Source organism: Panthera tigris, chromosome A2 (assembly GCF_018350195.1).
Source record: "Panthera tigris isolate Pti1 chromosome A2, P.tigris_Pti1_mat1.1, whole genome shotgun sequence".
Lineage (NCBI taxonomy): Eukaryota > Metazoa > Chordata > Mammalia > Carnivora > Felidae > Panthera > Panthera tigris.
The window spans coordinates 153,102,178-153,124,293 of NC_056661.1; the positions used below are offsets into that span (position 1 = coordinate 153,102,178).

Consider the following 22,116-nt stretch of genomic DNA (forward strand, 5'->3'; position numbering starts at 1 on the left):
GGTCCAGTGGTTTGTGAATTCTTCTGTCCGTGGGACCCATGGATCCCATCGTTCTCCCTGGGGGTGATTTTCAAAAGAGATTGACTTGTACTCTGTGGAAATAAACCTACCCTGGAGAGCCACAGTTTTAGCCAAGTTGTTCTCTCCGCTGTTTTGTTTGTTATGTAATCCTGCAAAAGTGATAAATTAAGATGTCATACTAGATGTTCTCCATAATTAGTCTGTTATTGCTGCATTACAAACCCATCTAAAATGCAGGACTTCAACAACCAATTATTGTTCACCACGTTGCAAAGGCGTGGCCAGAATAGATTTATGTAAACTACACTTGGTTGAGCTTAACTGGGCTTTCTAGTGAATCTGCCAGGCCTCTGGGTAGGTAAGCTCATTTAGAACAGGCTCTTCTCAAGGTGAAGGCAAACATTCAGGAAAGAAAACCTAACAGCACAAGAACATTTAACGTTTCTGCCGCATCATGTCTGCTAACATCCTATTGGCCAAATCACGTTAGATAGCCAAACTCAAAATCAGGGGAGGGAGCACACTCTGTGGTGAGGCCAAAGCAAGTCACTTGGCCAAGACTGACACTGATGGGGCAGGGACGTGGCATGTATCTTTCAATAATAAGCAACTCTACCTCTTTAAGATCCCTTTTAGCTTGGTCTTTACTTACTTTTTTTTTTTTTTTTTTTTTTTTTTTTTTTTTTTTAAGTGCATTGCTTCTTGCTTTAAGCATGATAGATATTCAGTAAAGGCTAGGGGACTGACCCGTTTACCTTTCTCTTACTCTGGTGCTGTTCCATGGCTTTTTAAAAGTTCTCAGTCCAGGTCTAATAGTGTCATTCTGTGGCCGACTTGCCAGTGACCTTGGGGACTGTCCCATACATTTCTGAGACATAGCATTGATTCAGAATGACAGTAGCTTCCCTGGAAGTAGGAAAAGGCCTCCCGCAGTTTGAATTCTAGGAATCACTTCCCTTGAGCACTTCTTGTGCAGATTTCCAGAGAAGAGCACTTGGGTGTTTTAACATAATTTTAAAATGTCAGATAAAGAGTTTATAACTAGTGGGTGGTGTGGTGTGCATGTCTGTATATGAGAGAGAGAGGAAGAGAGAGAGAGGGAATTAGTTTCCTTGACAAGATATCCAATCAACCCCACCCCCCAACTTTAAGTTAACACTATTTATCCTTTTCATTTCAAGAAAACTTAAAGAGAATGACTTCAAATTGTAGAGATCGAAATCACAGTATCGTCTCTACTCTTTGTTCCCACCTCTGGTAAAAAGGGGAAGAAAGAAAGGTGATGGCATACTTTCTTGCTACAAAGCTATCAACCTTTTCTGCTTTAGAAAAAAAAGATGAGTCATAAAATGCTGACTTGTTGTTAAACATGTCCCTTACTGGATTTGGAGGCAATACAGTAGTGGGCAAAGTCCTGACTGAGCTCTGTAATCCGGATGAGACTTCGTGTGCTCACCTTTTACAACAAAAGGGATGAACTAGCCTATATTTAAGGTCCATTCTAGCCCTAAAAATGATCTTGTGACTGCTTAAGTTTTAGCAAAATAATTTCCCTGGTTGGGAATGTCGAGGATGAACTATGTTCAATGAAAGATCCTTCCTTTATACAGGGATTTGGTTTAAGTTATATTAATTTTTAGACTACCTTTAGTTTTTAAGCAGATATTATCAAGACCAGATTGGTCCTCTTAAAAATTGGAATGATAGCCTGATTCACCATTTGACAAAGGAAACCCCACACTGTTGACACCAAATAGAGACGCACTATGTCATTAGATGGCAGGATAGTACTATATGTTGGAAGGAACATGGCAGAGAGGACGTCCTCTCTGCTCTGGAATTGAACACCAAATATGGGGATTATTATGCTTATTACGTGGTTGTTATCATAGCAACTCAGTCAGAGAACGGGTCCCCAAACTGAAGATGGGCTCCTTATCTACTTTCCCTCCCACTCACTGCCATGGGGAAGATACTGCTAGAGAAGCTTTCTGCCAAGAAGGGCTGACAACATCACTGTTTATTATCACCACCAACACCACCACCACCAAGAACAAAATGTCTTTACCAAGTATCTAATTATGTAGCCTGCTTTGCCATACTCTGTGCAGATAAAACTACACATGTAGTCTCTGCCTTCTTTGAACTTGAAGATAAAGCAGATGGACTGGCATGCATACCTATATAGCTCTTATTCACAAAACTTGATTAGAATTCTTTTGAATTGCACAGAGTTGACAACATAATAGGAAGAGAGCGAGGCTTTACTGCTTTAGATAACCTTGAGTCAATTAATGGTTACTGGTTATCTTCTTCAGTCTGAGCATGAGCCCCAAGTTGAATTTACATTCCTTCCCAACTCCTAAAAGAATGGTATCAACATAATCCCCATACATTTGTGATTGGATATAAACAGGATGGAGATTATTTTCCATTCTAATTTGTAACTGACTTTATAATCCAGTGGATGACAGCCTTTATTATGCTATTACTATTAATTACTTATAAATACTTACAGCACCTTAAGTTCAGCTCATTTGCAACTCCTAAAGGCTCCTATCTAAAGCTTCTTATCCCTCATACCATCCCTCTTGTAAATAATAGTACTGTCACTTTTCTTTTAGTTAGCCTCATCCCCATTTCTTCTTGCCCTCACATCACTTTGATCTTGATTTCTGGTATAAACTTAGCTCCCCTTTGGATTTTCATGCTTCTTGGCATCCATCACCTATGCCCCTCCATTTGATTAGTGGCCCCTCATTCTTGTATCCCTTTATCAAGCTAGATTTGTTAAATGATCTCATATATTCTCATTAGAACATTAAGTTTTAAGTAGGCAGGCATGCGCATTGTACATAACTCATAAAGTACAAACAAGTATACAGAAAAAAGTAAAACTGACTCCCACCTTGGACCCTTAGCCACTCCTCAGAAGCAACCTCTGTTATCAATTTCTTAATACCCAGATGGATAATATATGATTGATGTTGTTCTTTATCTTGCTTTTTTCATTAATGATATTTGTGACATTGTCCCATTTTAATACATTCATTCTTGTTAAATGCTATTCTATTTTTTAAGGATTCCATTGTATGGATGTATCCTAATTTTAAAAACAAGTTCTCTGTTGATGAATACCTTTTGTTCTTATAAACAATACTGCAGGTAATATTCTTGTATATACACCATTGCTGTCTTGTGTAAGTATGTCTGTAGGATAAATTCCTAGAACAAATTATTAGATCAAAGATTATCTACATTTAAAAAAAATAAGTTTATTCTCTTTTTTTAAAGTTTATTTATTTATTTTGAGAGAGATAGAGATAGCACAAGTTGGGGAAGGCAGAGAGAGAGGAGAGAGAGAGAGAGAGAGAGGAGAGAGAGAGAGGAGAGAGAGAGAGAGAGAGAGAGAGAGAGAGAGAGAGAATCCCAAGCAGGCTCCATGCTGCCAGTGTAGAGCCCTGATGGAGGGTTCAGATGCTTGAAGCCACGAGATCATGACCTGAGCCCAAACCAACAGTCAGACCCTCAACAGACTGAGCCACACAGGTGCCCCAGAGATCATCTACATTTTTAAATTTTATTTTAAATTGCTCTGTCCAGGAGTTGTATCAATTTACATTCTCATAGATAAGAGTATGAGAACACCTGGTTCTCTCATGTGATTACCATTAAATATGGTGTTCATGATTTTATATCTTTATCATGTGATGGTAGTTTTGATTTCTGTTTTCCTAATTATGAGCAAGCCTCAATATCTTTTCATATGTTTAAAATCCATTGTATTTTGTTTTCTATAGAATTCTTTGCTACCTTTCTATCAGGTTAGAGATTTCTCCCTATTTATTTGTAGAAGCTCTTTATATATTAAAGAAAATAGCCCTTTATTTCAAATATTTCCTCCTTTATATTAACTTTGTTTATTGTGCATTTTTGCAATCGGAAAACATTTTTTTATTCTTCAATTTAATCAATTTTTATGATGTCTACATTTTGTATCTTACTCAGACATATTTTTTTAACTTCTACTTTTCTAGTGTTTTTTATTTTAATTTAAAAAATTTAGATATTTAAGGGGCACCTGGGTGGCTCAGTCGGTTGAGTGTCCAACTCTTGGTTTTGGCTCAGGTCATAATCTCACGGTTTGTGAGTTCGAGCCCCGGGTCAGGCTTTGCACAGCTAGCGCTTGGGATTCTCTCTCTCTCTCCCTCTCTCTGCCCCTCCGCTGCTCACACACACACACACACACACACACTCTCTCTCTCAAAATAAATAAACTTAAAAATTTTTAGTTATTTAGTACATCGGGCATTTATTTGAGGGGAAGGACAGGAGTAGGCATTCACCTTTATTTTTTTTGGATGGTCGTGTTCCATCTGGAAATTCATTTTTTTTCCAACTGAAATGAATGTCATTTTTATCATTTATTAGCTCTCATATATATATTTCTGACTTCTGTGCTCCATTCTGCCTGATCACTTGCCGTGCTACATCAAATAACCTCGTTTGGATATCATGCATGTAGCACCTTGTGGTACCTAGCAGCAGTAGAGTGTTCTAAAAGCATCTTTGCAAGTCTCAGACTCTGAAGCAATCCACCTCTCAGGGAACCTTGGGTCCCTGGACTGAAAAAAAAATCAATTTAGCAAGCAAATAAGACTTTGGATAAAAAGACTTGGCACTTAGATAGAAGGTTCATGCCCACAGGAGATCAAGGTGTCTCATATGTGTCTAACTTGGAGGTTTTTAGCAGTGTTTTCATTTAATTAGCCAACACACATGAACTAATAGCACCTTGTCACCAGGCAGTAAAGAAGTTGAGAACTTTAGGATACATATGGAAAAGCAATGAAAACAATAAGGTCATTTCAATATTTTTTTAAGCTCAGATCCCATTGCGCCATCCATTAGAAGAGTGTGTGCTTCGGAAGTGAGTGCCATCCAAAAACTTCTCGCCATCATGCTTGTATACTATTTAGGTGCGGCTGAAAGGGCAGAGCCGAGATGGTTTGCTTTAATTCAGTCATATGGCTGGGTCATCAACGTGTGGGACATTTGCTGGCCCACTCCCCTAGATCAGAGTTAGAGGGCTCTGAAAGACTCAGCCCTCTTGCACCCTTGTGCCTCCCGGTTGGTCTCTAAGAAGACACAAGACACTTGAACACACTGGGCTTGAAAATGTGGCAGAGGATGGGGTGGGTGGAAACTATTGCTCTGTTCAAGAAAATACAAGCATTCAGACTCACACTGGGCAAGTGATATGGGGTGATTGTTCTCATTTTTAAGCTGGACTGAGCTCAATAGAATCATAGATGGTGAAGAATGGCAGGACTCAGGTGGGAAAGAAGGCACAGTTGCAGAAAAGCCGTGTAGGTGCTGATGCACAGGGGTCAAACACAGAAGTTTCTGCCACTGATTTGGAGTGTGTGCCTCACAATGAGACTCATTTAGGTGTTTGACCTAAAAATGTGACTCCATTTTAAGAGGAATCGATGAGAATGAAGACTACAATGACCACCGAGAAAACACGGTATCCCTGAAGCCCTGGGATTAAGCACAGAAATCCTAAACTATATTTACATTTCTGGCCATGAGGCCAGACTAGGGGGCAAAATTTGGGTCTCCTAGCTTGGTAAAAGTTGAGTCTTTCACAAAAGTGTGGAAAAAAAAGCTTAGAATCACCACTTCCAAGCAAGATGAGTCTGAAAGCAAAATTAATACGAGACCCAATGATCTGTATGCAGTAACTATTGGCCATCATTCAGTGAGTTAAATATCCATATTCTCACTGATCACAATAGATTAATCGCTAACACTCAGCCTGTAAGGGCCCACTTTTAAATGAGCAATTACACTGGTATTGCATTTTGGGGGGGAGTGCATTATTTTATAAAAATGAATACCCTGGTATAATTGGCTGGGTTTTTTTTTTTTTTTCTAGGAGACTTCTAAGAGAAGGAAGAAAATTGTCTGTAGGAAAATATGTGACAATTATCACCACCTGAAACTTGTAGCCCAATAGGTAGAATTATCAAAGGAACAATTGTCCTAAAATAACTAGGCAATCTGGACTAGGACAGAAGAGGGGTGCCTGGGTGGTTCAGTTGGTTAAGCGTCCAACTCCTGATTTTGTCTCAGGTTATGATCTCACGGTACGTGGGTTGAAATTCTCTCTTTCCCTCTCTCCCTCTGAAAATAAATAAACTTAAAATAAAAGAGGAAAAGGACAGAAGAATTCTATTAGCATCGCACTACTCTTGAATAACCTTGAATAGACTCTTCACCTCTCCTATCCCTATCTTGGTCTTTTGTTGGACCGAATGGTGAATTACTACAAAGTTTCCATTCTTCCTTGTGGTTTAAGATCACCTTTTATTTTAGTCTTCATCCAAAGACCCTTCTAAAGTTTACCCATTTATTTCTGGACTTGTAATCTCTTCTTTAAAAAAATTTTTTTTAATATTTATTTATTTTTGGGAGACAGACACAGTGCAAGCAGGGGAGGGGCAGAGAGAGAGAGAGGGAGACACAGAATCTGAAGCAGGCTCCAGGCTCTGAGCTGTCAGCACAGAGCCTGATGTGGGGCTCGAACCCACGAAGCGTGGAATCATGACCTGGGCCAAAGTTGGACACTTAATTGACTGGGCCATCCAGGTGCCTCTTGGACTTGTAATCTCTTCTTTTACCCACTATTTCACACCACTTCCTTTCCCCTGTTCTTATTCAATGACCACCTGTAGGTGGTGGTTGCTGTAGGACTACTACTGTCCACATCTTTGTGACCTACACTCCTAAAGATCAAGAGCCTATGTTAATTCCTCTTCCTTGGGCGGAAAAAACATCAAACAGAGCATGCCAACTTACAAAAGAAAATGGGAGTTCAAATGCCCGCTCGACTCTCCTATCTGCCACTGGTTAGCTTAATGGATTTAGGCCATTCTCCCCGCTTCTCAAAGCCCCAGTTTTCTCAAAATAAAATGAGGGATGTGGACTTCAACACTTTGTTTAATTATGAGCCTCAGTGAATTATATATTTTACATTGTGGTCCAGGACACACACACACACACACACACACACACACACACACACACCTGAAATAAAAGTCTTACAAAAGAATATCTAATTTACTGTAAGATCCACATTGAACTATTCTATTATTTCATGAAAAAAAATTCAAGGTGGTCACAACTCTCTAAATCGGTTTTATAACCACTAGTAAGTCAAGATGAGCAATTTGAAAAGCAAAGGGCCAGATGATGCCTGAAGCCCTTTGCTTGATGGCTCAACCCCAAGAGTCTGCAACTGAAAACTTTTTTTTAAATGTAATGTTTATTTATTTTTGAGAGAGAGAGAGAGAGAGAGAGAGAGAGAGAGAGAGCGAGCGCGCAAGCTGGGGAGGGCAGAGAGAGAGGAAGACACAGAATCTATGAAGCAGGCTCCAGGCTCTGAGCTGTCTGCACAGAGCCCAACATGGGGCTCAAACTCATGAATCATGAGATCATGACCTGAGCTGAAGTCGGATGCTTCACTGACTGAGCCACCCAGGTGCCCCAGTGATTGAACATTTATATAAGCCCCTGTTTTTGTGGTGGTTTAAGACTCTGGGAAATCTCTGACCAGATCGGCAGCTGAAGTAGAATGTAAGCTGAAACCGTTCCTCTGGAAACGGGGCTCTGGTCCCTGACTGTAGAACCAGGGCCAGCACTGGCTGCCCAAGAGCACCTTCCTTCTTTAAAATCACAAGTTCAGGCATTGTTAAAATTACTTCCCAGTCTTAACACAGAATCTTTCAAGCTAAAAAAGCTTAACAATATATCGGTTGACAATTTAAAACATCTCTCGTGAAGATTTTTGCACTGAGGATAAATACCTAAGTAATTTATGCAAAAATCCTGTCTCAGCTTGTTATGGCCATCATTGCTTACTTCTAGTGGATAGGGCAGCAGAGGGAATGGCCTAGAAACTGGAAGTGGCCCCATTCACTGGGGTGTCCAGGTATGGAAAACTAACCAGGCTGTTGGTGTTGATAGCAGGGTCCAGCTGATGAGCAAAGCACCATGTTTAAAGGGTAAGAAATCAGCAGTTCCCCATTCTAGTGAACACTGGCCATCGTGGACAGTTCAGGAGAACGCTGCCCACAGAGAAGGTGTCAGTTGGACAGTAATCAGGCCAGCAAGCAGGAGTCAAGAAGGCCTGTCAGTGGACAGTAGGGCCCAATGAGGGGGTGTTCTGGGAGTCTGGCAGGAGGCATGCAGCAGCTCAGGGGGAGAGGCGTGGGGACAAATCATGTACAGGCACTCAGTCCTAAGACTGGGAGCATGATGTGAGGCCCAGGATGCAGAAACCAGACCCAACCCTGTTATCAGCTGGGGACAAAAGATCTATCCTGGCTGGAACAGATCAAGGTTGAGGATGCTGGGGGTTGTTCCACTTCAGGGGACAGGCTGGACTGCAGGTGGGGAATGAGCACTTGACTGGGGAGAGTGCAGGGTCTCAGAGGCAGGGAAGTCAGCCTTAGATTTTCAGTTTCACATGCCTTGACATATGTTTCCAAAATCTACCACTATAGCAGGTTTAAGGTAGAAGGGAGCTCATTCTCCATCAGTGAAAATCCAATATGGCATCAACAACTTCTTTACCCCCCTGATAATGGCCCTGCACAAAGGCGTCCCCAAAGAACAGAACATCTCAGATTGAAATTGCATAAAACCTCGATTTCAAGCTGATATTTTCAAATAATAAATTCCATATTTAATTGAATTGTACCTGCAACAAATCCAAGTTGTTCAACCCAAAATGCAAAATAGAATTATGTAACCTACCATGAATCACTGTGGCATTTGCCAAGGCACTCTCCCATCTGGAAGCAGGTCCAGATAGCACATGGCATTACGCATACCTCTTCTGTCAAGAACTGTTTTGCACAGATAATCTCAAAAATTGCACACACTTACCCAATTCTTATGGCTCGCAACCCTAATTAATTGAGAATGCAAATAGCATTCCTATTCTGCCCAAAAAGAAGAGTGACAACCCATCTTTGATTTCAAGATTTGAAAGAAGTTATTACTCAATACAAAGGAGCAACTAATTCCCGATTCACACAGAACTTAAAGTTCCTCTTTATCATTATTTTGGGAGCAGAGAAACTTTTTTCAAGTTCTTGGAACACTTGAATGATTAAAAAAAACACACACAACAGTTTTAAATCTTGTTACTCACGTAGGGCAAAAGGCAAAGGCATCTAAATAACTAATAAGTCTAGATACATACTACAAACTTTCACACAAACAAAAATCACATATCATCACACACATTTGAAATTCTACTAAATTTTGAACTATCAGATTTTGTCTTTAAAATGGACCATACTCTTTTTTTCTTCCACGGGACTCTTAAAATCTTTTAGAGTTTGGGTTATTTACTATGCATTCCGATTATTCCTGGTCAGTCTTATGTGTAACACTTCCACAGCTGTGCACATGAAGTAATTCCTAGCAAGGGACTTCCAGGTTTTATGATGCCTGCATGCCTGGGGCACACCATAGCAACTTAATTACTAAAATAGGTTCCCTGATTATTGTTTGCATCTCAAGACCATGCCCCTAACAGCTTCTCCCCCATCACACCCCAAAACTGCAAGAATTTTGCAACCTATTATACAAAGTTTTCCACTCTGAGTAAGGCTCTGGGTGTATTGGCCTATTTACAAAGGCCTGACTCTCTGGCATGTTCTTCGGGCTCCCCACATTAACCACTAAGGAGGCACTGTTAGCAGATGATGCTATTTTTGCCTCTGTTTAAAGAGGAACTTATAACCTTTGCCCTGGGCCTTTGGCTGGTGGATGGCCCATTACCACGTGTTAGGTGGACGTGGTGAGTGTGGTCTTTTGTGTTACAACACTTGCAAGCACTGCCTGATACTACTTGGGCCATAGAGGAAGTGGGCATACAAGTATTGATCAAGACTACTGCCTTTCCCAACAGGACCCTTGGGGAAGGAAAGCCAGGTCCTCTCGGGGTCACCCTCCTCCAACTCCTCCATTGCTAATGCAGTGCCCGGTGTATATCAACCACCAGAGAGGCCATCGTTGAGTGGACCTTCCATTGTCCTTTGAAGGGCGTCTGTAACTATCCAAGTTCTCTTCTCTGATTCACTGCCAGACCACAGGTTTTGTCTTATGACTGACATGGCCACTGGATTTTTCCCAAAGACTCCAGCCTAAAGATTCTTAACTGCTTCCCCAAAGTCTTAGATGACTCTGGTAGAGTTTGGGTTCCTTGGACCATCCCAGTTCTTTGTCCTCCTTAGCCTGCGAGCCCACCATGATGCTTTATCTCCTGAATGGACACTTAGCATCCTGAGCTCTACCCTCCCCCACATCCGTACTTGTTAAGGAGTACCAGGCTTCAGTGTCTGAGACCCCACAACTGACACCTACAGAATAAAGATTCCATCTGACTCAACAGAAAGGGTCGTCATGCCTCCACATCCCACAGTTGTGGCATTAATGGGTCCCCTGATCCCTGCTCAGATCCAGATACTGAGGATGGCATATGCATGAAGGACACTTGGCTGGAGGAATTTTTTTATTTATTGTGCTAAAACACAACACAAAAGTCACCATCCTAATCATTTGTAAGTGTACAAGTCAGTGGCATTAAGTACATTCGCAACCATCGCACCACCCATCTCTAGATGGGTTCTAGATGAACCCTTTTCATCTTGAAAAACGAACTCTGTACCCATTAAACAACAATGCCTCATTCCCCACTTCCTCTAGCCCCTGACAACCACCATTCTACTTTCTGGCTTTATGATTTTGACAGACTTACTTCACTTAGCATAATGTCCTCAGGGTTCACCCATGTTGTAGCATGTGTTGGAATGCCCTTCCTTTTTAGGGCCAAATGATACTTTACTGTATGGACATTCACATTCTGTTCATCCACGCATCTGTCTGTGGGCACTGGGGTGGCTTCCACCTTTTGGCTGTTGTGAACAACGCAGCTATGAACATGGGTGTACAACGTAGCTCTTCGAGACCTCACTTTCAATTCTTTCAGGGACATACGCAGAAGTAGAACTGCCGAATCACATGATAATTCCTTTTTTAACTTTTTGAGGCACGACCGTACTGTTTGCTGTAGTGACCGCACCATTTTCCATTTGGAGAACATCTTGTGGCAGCGCTTTATTATTCCCTTTAACCATGGCTAAGTGGCCATGACTTCTTGCCTTCAAACCTGGAGCGTGAACTCCTGAAGAGGTTTAAAGTTCTCCTTGTGCTCTGGAATCCAACTGGTCAATGTGAACCACACAATCCTCGTTGGAATGCATGGCCCCAGCCATCTTGCCCTGACTTCCTGTTGACTCTACGCCAGTGAGCACATTCTTTACCAGACTAGCCCTGTTATCAACAAATACTTGAACTGCACCATAAATTCAGTTCGTTTTAATAAATTCCCAGTAGTCCCTCCCGGAGCCCCTTCTCCCCTTATCTCACTCCCTGCCAAACCCTTTACAATTTATGCCTTTGCTTTTCAATTCTGCTTTCAGTTCCCTCCAAGTTTCCTCTTTCCCACCAGGTCATTGTGGCCTTTGTGTCTCATATAAATTTAGTCCTCTGTGTCTGAGACTCCTGTTGACTTCTACTTTCTCGTTCACAGGGCCACTTCTCCTCTCCTTGGCACTGGCCCCTCACTATCTGGGCTTTCTACCTGAACTAACTTGTCAAGATCGTGGCCTTGCAATGTGTAGCTTGTTATTTGCCCAGCTATGGCAGAGGCCTGTGTTCTGGCTTTGTGATTGTTTGCTACTCGAGGTGGCACACTGAAGTTCCCCTTTGTCCCCACAGTCTCTGCACCAAGTGCGCACTCACTGAGAGAGGCTGACTGGCTTCACAGCCATGCACGTCAAGGAGAGACGACAGGTGGCCCGTAGAGAGGAACACACACCCAGATGTAAAAACTTTGGAGAAAGTGTCAGGGTTTTGGCTGAGATAGAGAAAGGGAGAGTGCAGGCCGAGGATGTGCTAAGCAAATGTGATGTTTGGGGCACTGATGGGGAGCACAACCTTGACAGTGCAGGAGAGGAGACAGACCTAAGCCGTGGTGTTAAGGAAGTCGGTTACTTGAAGGAAGTTGTGTAGAGGTACAGAGTAGAGACAGAAGGCAAGGTGTGTGGGTGGGGGAGGGGTGGGCATGGAATGTACAAACAAACAAACAATCATTCTAATAGCCCAGGTGAGCCATAACAGTGATTTGGGTCATCAGAAATGTAAGGTCTAAAGGAGAAGGAAAATTTTATACAGAAAACGTCATGTAGCAGCAGAACTGAACAACTTGTCCATTCTAAGGAATAAGACACGAGTCCACATTAATCACCAAAGCTGGCTTTGAGTTTGGGAGACAAGATGGCTATTTCCCCCCTACAGAGGAGGGGGAGCATGGCCAAGGGAAAGACAATGCCACATTTGGCACAATTGGTCGGAGTTACGGGTGAGACATGGGGTCCTGGGTGGCTTAGAAACAAAGCACCTTAAGGATCACCGAGTCATATTAGGAAGGCGACAGGAGGGTGTGGGTCCCAGAATATGCTTGGAATCTGGAGTCTCCGGCCTCCCATCCTTTAACAATCTAATGTGCTGTTTCCCACAGAGCGTCCTTTGGACCATTTCCATGGACAATAATAATTGTTACATGGAAAATAAAAAGGGGGAGTTCCCCCTGGTCAAATGCTAGAAACACCAGGTTAGTCAAAGGAACACAGGTCTCTTTATTGTAGGACTTCTCAGAACCTTTCATGTAATAATGTGCTTGGAACATCTCCAAGTGAGAAATATAGTATGCAGGGTCTCTTTGGCCACAGAACTTTTGTTTTGTTTTGTTTTCCAGAATACCTCTTGGGACTAGAATATAGAGAACAGGCTTTGAGAGAAAACACTGATCTAATAAATAGAAGCATTTTAATCCCAACGTATTCCACATAAAAAACAGCCATTGATAAGAATAGCTTACTTCACCATTGTGAATTACCTGTGTTGCAACCAGCAATTACTAATTACCTCCATTTCAAGGTTCTGTGTGTGTGTGTGTGTATGCGTGTGTGTGTGCATGTGTGTGTCCATTGTGAGACATCGTGGAGAACAGGAAACACACTGCCACATGTTTTGCATGTTTATTTATTCTCTTTTATCCTCATACCTTTCTCTCATTCCCTTTCTCTCTCCAACAGACAACCATACCATTGTCCTTAACACGTACATGTTCTTGCAAACTGTGTGTTTGCATGTATTTTCTTTAGCTAATACCAATGGTAGTGTCCTCATTCCACACTCTGGTTTTTTCACTTAGTGCTATGCTTTGCAGACTGTCATGTCACTGGGCTCCATAGAGTCTGTGGCTTGTAACCACTGCCTGTCCCTCCTCAGGGTGCCCCCACCCATCCTGCCCGTCCACTCTCCTGGAGGGGGGACACCCAATGGCCTCCAGCAAGCCATGCTGCAGTGAGCCTTTCACAGACGCTTTATGGAATTGCGTGCGCATTCTATGGGCATGTATCTTGCTTCTAGTACTGTAAGAGACATATATCTTTGTTCCCTGGGGCCACTTATGTAGTAAATATTAATCCATAACTGTTTTCTGGTGTTCTATCTGGATCTTGTCCTTTCAATACAGTATCTCACGTGACCACCTCAACAACCCTGCGGGTTTGGCTGGGCTGACTGCATTGTCCTCAATTTATATGGAAACATAAGGGACTTTATGACGAGAATAATACATGGTTAGCAAGAGATGTGTGCAGGGCTTTGCAGGTTTTGTTTTGTTTTTTCTTTTTTTCTTTTTCTTTTTTTAATATGAAATTTATTGTCAAGTTGGGTTTCCATACAACACCCAGCGCTCATCCCAACAGGTGCCCTCCTCAATACCCATCACCCACCCTCCCCTCCCTCCCAGCCCCCATCAACCCTCAGTTTGTTCTCAGTTTTTAGGAGTCTCTTATGTACTGGCTCCCTCCCTCTCTAACCTTTTTTTTTTCCTTCCCCTCCCCCATGGTCTTCTGTTAAGTTTCTCAGGATCCACATAAGAGTGTTTTTTCATTTCAAGCAGGCTCCATGCCCAATGTGGGGCTTGAGCTCACAACCCTGAGATCAAGAGTAGCGTGTTCCGCCGACTGAGCCAGCCAGGCACCCCTGGTTCTCTTTATTAATCCAAAGCCTTTTCTGTTCCAGGGTCCCTTATTATTGTTCCTCGGATGCTCTCATGCGTCAAACACTCCTGCCTTAGGACATTGCCCTTAATGATAGGTCACATCATTATTTGTTTATTGCCCTGTGCTCCTGCCAGCACACAAGCTCTGTGAGGACACGAAGTCCGTCTCTTCCCTGCTGGGATATTCCCAGTGCCCACAACAGTGCTGCACGCAGAAAAGGTGCTCAGGACGTGTTTGCCGAATGACTGGAGAAATCACCTCTGCCACCTCTGCACACATGCCTTTCAGGGCAAAACCTCAACAGGAAAGTCTTGTTATTTTGATGATTTTGGTGATTAGTATTATTTCTTTGGGACATAATGAAAGGAATTGGGGAAAGTCTCTCACTAAAATCAAGGTTTGGGGTGGAGGGGTCTATTGGGGCTCCCCCCACTTAGATCATTCATCAGGCTCTTAGGGGAGCCACTAACCCATGTCCCCTTCCAAGGGGCCAACCTTCTCCTAGCCTAACCCTTGGGTGTCTCCCCAGGGTGCCAGAAAGAATACTGGATTGGGAGCCAGATCTAGGTAGGTTCTGGTTATAGCTCAGGCATTCCCAGCCATGGGACTAGAACAAGTGACTTAACCATCATCCTCAACCCTGAAAAAGTACTTGAGTGCCTATTACTTCACAGGTCTGACATGAGAATCAAAGGAACTATCAGTGAAGCCTGCCCAGGGAGTGGGGTTGATTCCTCCACTCTTCAGCTCAGTCTTTGAAAGGTCTTCTTACACCAGCAGGCACCCTGTGATAATGCCAACTTTGGGGGCTGTTGGTCCCTAGCCAGGTGTAAGGCGAGTTTCACTCCTTTCTGCTGCGGGTCCTCAGGAAAGCTGGGCAGGACTGTCTCTAGCTTTTCCCGTCTCCCAGGGAATTCCTGTCCCCTCTCCTCCTCCTGGCCATGGCAAGTGTCCATGTGGTGCCCACCAGTCACCTTACCTCTGGGGACCTTTATTTTCCTAGCTATGAGATGGGGAGGTTGGGCTAGAACAATCATCCTTCTCTAAACCACTATGATCTGGGCTTTAATTTTCTTTTCCTGCCCCTGTTTTACCCCAGCTGTGTCTAAAATCCTTCTGCCTCTGAATTCTCCTTTCTTCAGAGCCACACACCTGCTCCGATACCTAGCCCCAGGACCGCATGCCCCTCCCTGTTCCTGGGGCTCCTCCCCTACCTCATTGTCTTTCTAGAACTGACTCTAGCTTTTGTTAAGCCCTGCTATTCATATTCTAAGTCCACATGTCATTCGGAGAGGAGATTTTGCTACAGAGTCTCACACAAATAATATGCCCCGCACGTACTCTCTGCAACAGGACACACACCCACTGGAACACACACACACACACACACACACACACACATGCACACAGCCCCCCCCCAATGCCCAGGAATCTACATGCCTGGGCATAACTGTGTGGGCGCAAATATTCAGGGACAGCCAAATGACTATTTTAATGTGTCTTTGTCCCTGCGGTGCTATCTAACTATTTATTTAGTAGCTTGATGCTGTTTGCATCAACAACTTTGCCTTATAGGCTCCTCTTCACGTTTATGATTCTTACTGTGAAAAAAATTGCTTGCCTAACATCTGTTCTGAATTTGTTTTTTCTGTATTTCTATTTATCTATTCCCTACTGAATTAAATTTGCACCAAGGACAGTAACTTGGATTGGACTCTTCAGTGTCCTTCAGGATTTCTATACACTTCAATACATCTCTTAATTACTCTTTTTTTTATTGTTATGAGCTAGACGTCTATACCCATACTCACACAGGCAGATTGGTTTGTAGCTTACCTCTGCCTGTCCCCCTCTGGGGAATAAGTTTTATTAACTGAATAAATTAAATGGGCGGGTATATTCAATCGTGTAGAGAGGTTTATCGTTATAGGTTTGTTTCAGATAATTTTCCCCCTTGCTGTCCAGTTCCCTTTTTTCACCATAGCTCTGTTCTGGAGAACGCTCGACTGTAGCTTGGCAGAGTCACAACTCACCAGGACTGGAAGGGCCACTTCATCTTATAGGTGAAGAAGCTGAGGATCAGGGGGAGAAATTAACTCCCTGCCCCAGAGCCAGAAACTCACGAAAAATGGAGCACTGCTTGAACCCGTGTCTCCTGGCTGCCAGGCCTGGGGTTGTCCTTTGGCAGTAGAGGCCTCGGGGTGGGACCCTGCCACCAGTTCATACCTCGCCATTGCCATGGACCTGGGCCCCTCAGGAGCACACATTTGCATGTTTTCCATGGGTGTGGTGGGGTTGGGTTAAGGACATGCAGGGCAGGGGGTGGGGCACGCAGGCAAGGAGGGTCATGGGCAGGGCCGTCTCTCATGGACTTCTCTGGGGGTGCTGTGGTTGCCTGGCCTTTTCCAAGCTGGCTTGTGTGAACTCAGCAGAGTCCTCACTAACCCCACACTGTCACCACTAGAAACCCACGTCAGCATCGACAAAGCATATTCTTGGCAGTAGCCAAGAAGGTCCTGAAAGAAGGGTGGTGAGACCTGTTTTCTACCTGCTACCTGGGAAATCTACCAGGTGTAGGGACTGGACCCCCAAGACTCAAGGGCCCAAAGTCCAAATGCAATGCTGTCTCTGCCATCTGTTCTTGGCTCATCCTGGGAGGAATGTTCCCTTCTACCCTCTTTATGACTTTTCCAACACTCTTTTCAGCATCTGTGTCCATGTCTTCCAGTGGCACAAAGACAGAGGGGACATTTCTCCCCTTATCTGGAAGAAGTCACTGCTGGCTCCACCCCAGGCATCGTCTACTCAACAGATATTTTGGTCTTGGTTATATGTATAGATAGCACTGAGCTGACGGCCCTGGGGAGACCATCCCTCCCTTCCAAAAAAAAAAAAAAAAAAAAAGTACCACTTGTTCCTTGTTTCCTGAAGAAATTTGGCATCTGATTTAGAAGAAAAACACAGACAAGGGCCAAGTTACACCAACATGCCAGGTAGTAAATGACTGAATACATGATTAAACAGACAAGCTGAAGCCATGAATTGGGTAGAATCATGGACCAGTGAAGGCAGAGAAGGCTTCGAGGAGCAGGTGGTACTTGAGCTTGATCTTGAGGGATGATGGCAGGGAGATGAGGAGGAAGAGGGAAGAGTATTCCATCCAGTAGGAACAGTCAGAGAAAGACCTTGGGGTGGGAATGGTTGGAGCAAGAGAAGCTGACATCTGGACGTGGGGACAAAGGTGGATCAGCTTGGTCCACGTTGACCCGTGGTCCTGAAGGGAGACTGGAGGCTCTCTGGTGACTACATGCTCATTGGCTGGACAGGTCCTTTCCCAAAGGGGGAATCTGAGCAGCTCATCTTGGTGCCACCGTGTAATGGAAACTTTGATTCAAATGAAATCTGGCAGAGCCACGGAGTTGCAGTGTGGAGGTGATGTAAGGGTTCTGCGTGCTCAGCTGCCCCCCAGGGGACTGTGCACAGCCAGAACCGAGATCACCAGTGCTGGCCACGAAGGCAGACACACAGGTGAGGAAGCCAGCCGAGCAGCCCTGCAGGTGGATGCCTCCTCCATAGTGGTGGAAGATAAATAGCAAGGGTGGGCCACAGATTTTAGAAGGAACAGGAACCAGGTGGCTTTTGGAATGCCGGATAAAGGTGAGGAAAGAGAAACAAGGTTCTGGAGTTTCAAGTCTGGCTTCAGATCAGCCTGGAGCAGGAGTTGGAAAAGTCAGCAGGATACCAAGTGATTTCCCAGAACTAGAAACTCAGATTCAGGACCATCCCTCCATTTATTATGATGTGTGAGGTGCCCTGCTAGCTTCTCGGGGATGCAAGGAAAAAAAAAAGGATAGGGCTTTGTCCTCAAAGAATTCATAGTAGTAAGGAGACCATCAACAAATAAAACAGAATGAGATGCAAATCAATGGAGGGATGGACCAGGTGCTGTGGAAACTGCAAGGAGTGAGGGGTCTGAGAAGGCTCCACAGCAGAGGGGACAGGTGGCCCGACTAATCACAGAGGGTTTTCCAAACTAACAAGATGGAGACAAGACATCAGAGGGAAAATTGGGTGCGTAAGATGGGGCCTGGAGACATACTGCGAATTTGGGGAACCACAGATAACCTTTTTCATAGCAACTGTATGTGGCTGCGGTTCCCAAACCATGTGCTAAGGCAACCCAGGGTGCCACAGTGAATTTATAGGGGCTTCCTGGGATATTTTAATATTCATGGGGAACACAGTGACATCTGTTGGTCACTGTGAGAAGCACCTTCAATTTATGTGTATTCCTTTTTCCAAAGTCCACTGTTAGAACACAAATAATCATTGAGTTGTTTGGACGTGATTTGCTTAAAAATGAGACTCTTGGGTACTTCCTTTGGCCTTGGGGGACTATGAAAAGCTACTGCTATGAGTCCCTAAGGGTGCCATGAATTGAGAAAGTTTGGGAACCTTGGTGGAAGGGGAACAGGGCAGGGAGAGAGGTTACGAGCTCCTGCAGGGAGCCCTCATGACAGGCCCAGAAGCTTAGACTTGTTACTTCAAACAATGGAGAAACATTAGAAGTTTATCAGGTGTGGGACAACATAGTCAGCTTCTATTTTCAAAGGTAGTTTTGGCCTTGAGGGGGGAGTTGGTTTGGAGGCACAGACAACTGGGGGCTACTGCAGAGGTCCTAGTAAGAAAGACGGCGCCTCAACCTCGCAGCATTAGAGTTTGGGACTAATACACACGCTCTGTTAACATTACGGAACTCCTACGGCTTGCCCAAAACTGTAGTCAGTGTTAGACACCAAAGAGAAAAAAAGGTAAGATCTCTTTGTTTAAAGCACTCACAATCAAGTGGAAAGACAGCCAAAAAAACCCATCTCACTACAATTAGTGGAGAACCATTAGCAGTTCACCAGGCAGGAAACTGAGAAGGAGCGCTGTTCCAGGAAAGCAGGGAACAGCATGTGCAAAGGTGTGGAGGTGAGAGATGATGGAGAGTTTCAGTGAATCGGGATTATCAGTAGCGGATCTTGGGGTTATGGGGAATATGGAGGGACAAGGCTGAAGAACAAGACAGGGGCCAGATTGTGAGAGCTGAAGACTCCTAAAGCCCTTGATGATGACCAACCATTGAAGGGTTTTCAGGAAAGGACTGGTACAATTGGATTTGCGGTTTACAAAGTCCTAGATGGATAACTGAGTCAGAGCCATGTGTAGATGAGCAGCAGGTGGGGAGATAAGCCAGAATGGTGGAGACATAAGTCTCTCAGTGGGAGATCCAAAGTCCGGCCAGGAAGTGAGAGACCAGAGACTCTACCAGTAGGAAAAGGGCAGGAGGAAGGAGCTGAGCAGGCCCCAGACCCCGCTGAAGAGGGGCAGGGCTGATAAAGGGCCAATTCAGGCCACAGGCTCTGTTGGGTCTGAGGTCAGGTCAGCCCGAAGGCGTGAGCACCCTGAGGCTTTCTGGCGCAGGTGACCCACTCCTTGCTCCCAGTGATTCCAGACTCCATGGGCCTGTGACTCTGTCACCGCTCCTCTAGAAAAGTATCCCTGGCAGCTTGAGTCTGCTCTGCCTCTGCTAACACAGGCCTCCTCAGCTCTAATGACAGGATGCCTCAGTGAGCTGAGCAGGGACAGACCTCCAGGACTCCTAGGGCCATTCTTCCTTCTAGCACTGTGCCAGCTGCCCCGCCCAGGGGAGCCCCTAGGAAAGCCAAATGCCCTAGTACTCCTGGACCTCTACTTAGCCTTTCCAAGAACTTTCTGGAAGTTGAGAGTCTGAGACTCTCACAACTGTGCCTGCCCGAAGTCTATGCCCCCTCTCTGCACTGAGCTCCCTCCACTTCCAGACCAGAGGTCAGACTTAAGGCCAGGACAGCAGTTATCCTTTCAGCATCCTCAACCTGCTGGGAAATCACACTTTCATCAAGGCAAGGATTTATCAGAGGCTTGATGTTTAGCAGCTGCTAGAGTCACTGAAGGCCCTCATCCGTTCTTCAGTCTCTACCTGGAAACCAGGAGTCTCTGGTGGAGCATTCAGATTCCTTCTGAGGACTTTGGGGGGAGGGAGGTCAGCAAGTCGCCTGATCTCCCCAGGGGCAGCCCCCATCCAGCCTCTTCATCTTCTACAAAGTGGCTCTAGCAGGGTGCGGCATGCCCTCTGGGACCCACAGGGGCCCCGTGTTTCTGATGGAGAGGTTATCATGACCAGCATTTACCTAAAATGTGGTACTGCAGACAAAGCACTCTCCTATTTCTCATCTGACCCTCATAACAGCCTCTTTCATTAAAGAAACTGGTGCAGGAAAGTTGCAGTTTACTCGAGGTGACACAGCTGTTAAATCACAGGGCAGGGCCTTGAACCCAAGCCCCAGCAGCTGCACCACTGCCGACCCCCACCTTGACTCTTGAAAGACGATCCAGTGAGAAACCCATTTTTTTTTCCTTCTGTCTTTTTCTTAATACAAAAGTTACAGGCGCTCATTATAAAATACTGGGATGTTAAAGAAATACACAATGACAAGTACAAGTCTCCCGTAATTTCCTGCTCCAGATACGTGCACTGTTAGCTAAGATATCTTCCTCTAGACTTTTCCCAGGGGCATTATTACCATGCCCTAGCATAGCACCTGACACAGAGTATGTGCTCAATAAATGCCTGTTGAATGAACAGTCAGGTAGACGATTGTTTATTTACACAACCACATGCACTATTTGACAATGTGCTCATCTGTTCAGCTGTGTAACGTGGCCATCCTTTCGTGTTGGTTCCCGTAGCTGCCACTGATGACCAGCCCTGATAGCTAGGTCACCCCTGACAGGGGCAAGCCTTCTGGAACAGGGCCAGGCAGCCCATGGGCTCATACCAGCTGTCTACCCTGCCTCGGGTCCCAGAAGACAATTGTCACCTATTTCGATTGAACTGACTGGTCAGTTAAAAAAGAAGAAGAACAAAAACAACAACAACAACAACAACAACAACAACAACAACAACACAGAAATCTGATAACTAAACAAGTCAGACAAGTGGGTCTTCTTGTTCACACAACACGTCACTGATTTGCCCAAATATTCTCTTCCAGCAGGTGCTTTGTAGTTCAATAAGCAAATCCTTATGTGCATAAATAAATATAAATTAATATAATTGGCTAAGAACTTTTACCAAGAGGCGAAGCAAGCAGTTACCTTGGTAATTGGGCTGGAGAAGGGGTTCTGGTCCACGAAGCAAGAAGCCGCCCTGAGTTTCCTCCTTTACAAGACAGTGCCGGCACAGCTGGCTTCTGGCTGCTTCCTCTTGCACACCTGCTCAGCACTGGAGCCACACCACACCGGGGCGTCGGCCTGGGAGAAGGGTGTCCGTTGGAACAGATGGCAGCACAGGCAGTGGTGAGGGGCTCCGGCTTCCACAGCTGTCGGGCTCGGATCAAGTCCTCCCCTTGGGCAACTTCTCTAGGTCTCAGTTTCCTATTCTGAAAAGTGGGTATAATAACTACCCCATCCATTTTCTATGAGGATTAAACGAGTTAATACAGCAAGGTGCTTAGAACAAGGCCTGGCAGGTAGTAAGCACTCAATAAAGGCCAATAGCCGCGGTTAGCTGGAGGGTTCTGGGGAGGGTCCTCAACCCATACAAATACTACTAACTGATTTTGCTGACATAGGGAGTTCCTTCACACACTGTATACAGAGGAGACTTAAAATTCAAAGACCATGATGGAATTTCCTTGTCAATTCATGGGAATTATAGGATTGAAGGCCACACCAGACTGCAGAGATTGTCTTGTTTTACTTCCATATTTCAGAGGCGAGGACACTGAGGGACAGGGTGTTTGCAGAGTTCACCTGCAGTGTTTGTCGGAATGAGTTACAGCGCTGGATGATCCCA

At 44.6% G+C, this 22,116-nt stretch overlaps 1 protein-coding gene across 1 annotated transcript in view; it reads left to right on the forward strand.

The window, feature by feature from the left end:
- TBXAS1 (thromboxane A synthase 1) overlaps positions 1-22,116 on the forward strand; it is a 155,403-nt gene that overhangs the window by 39,461 nt on the left and 93,826 nt on the right. The gene's annotated exons all lie outside the window — the stretch shown is intronic.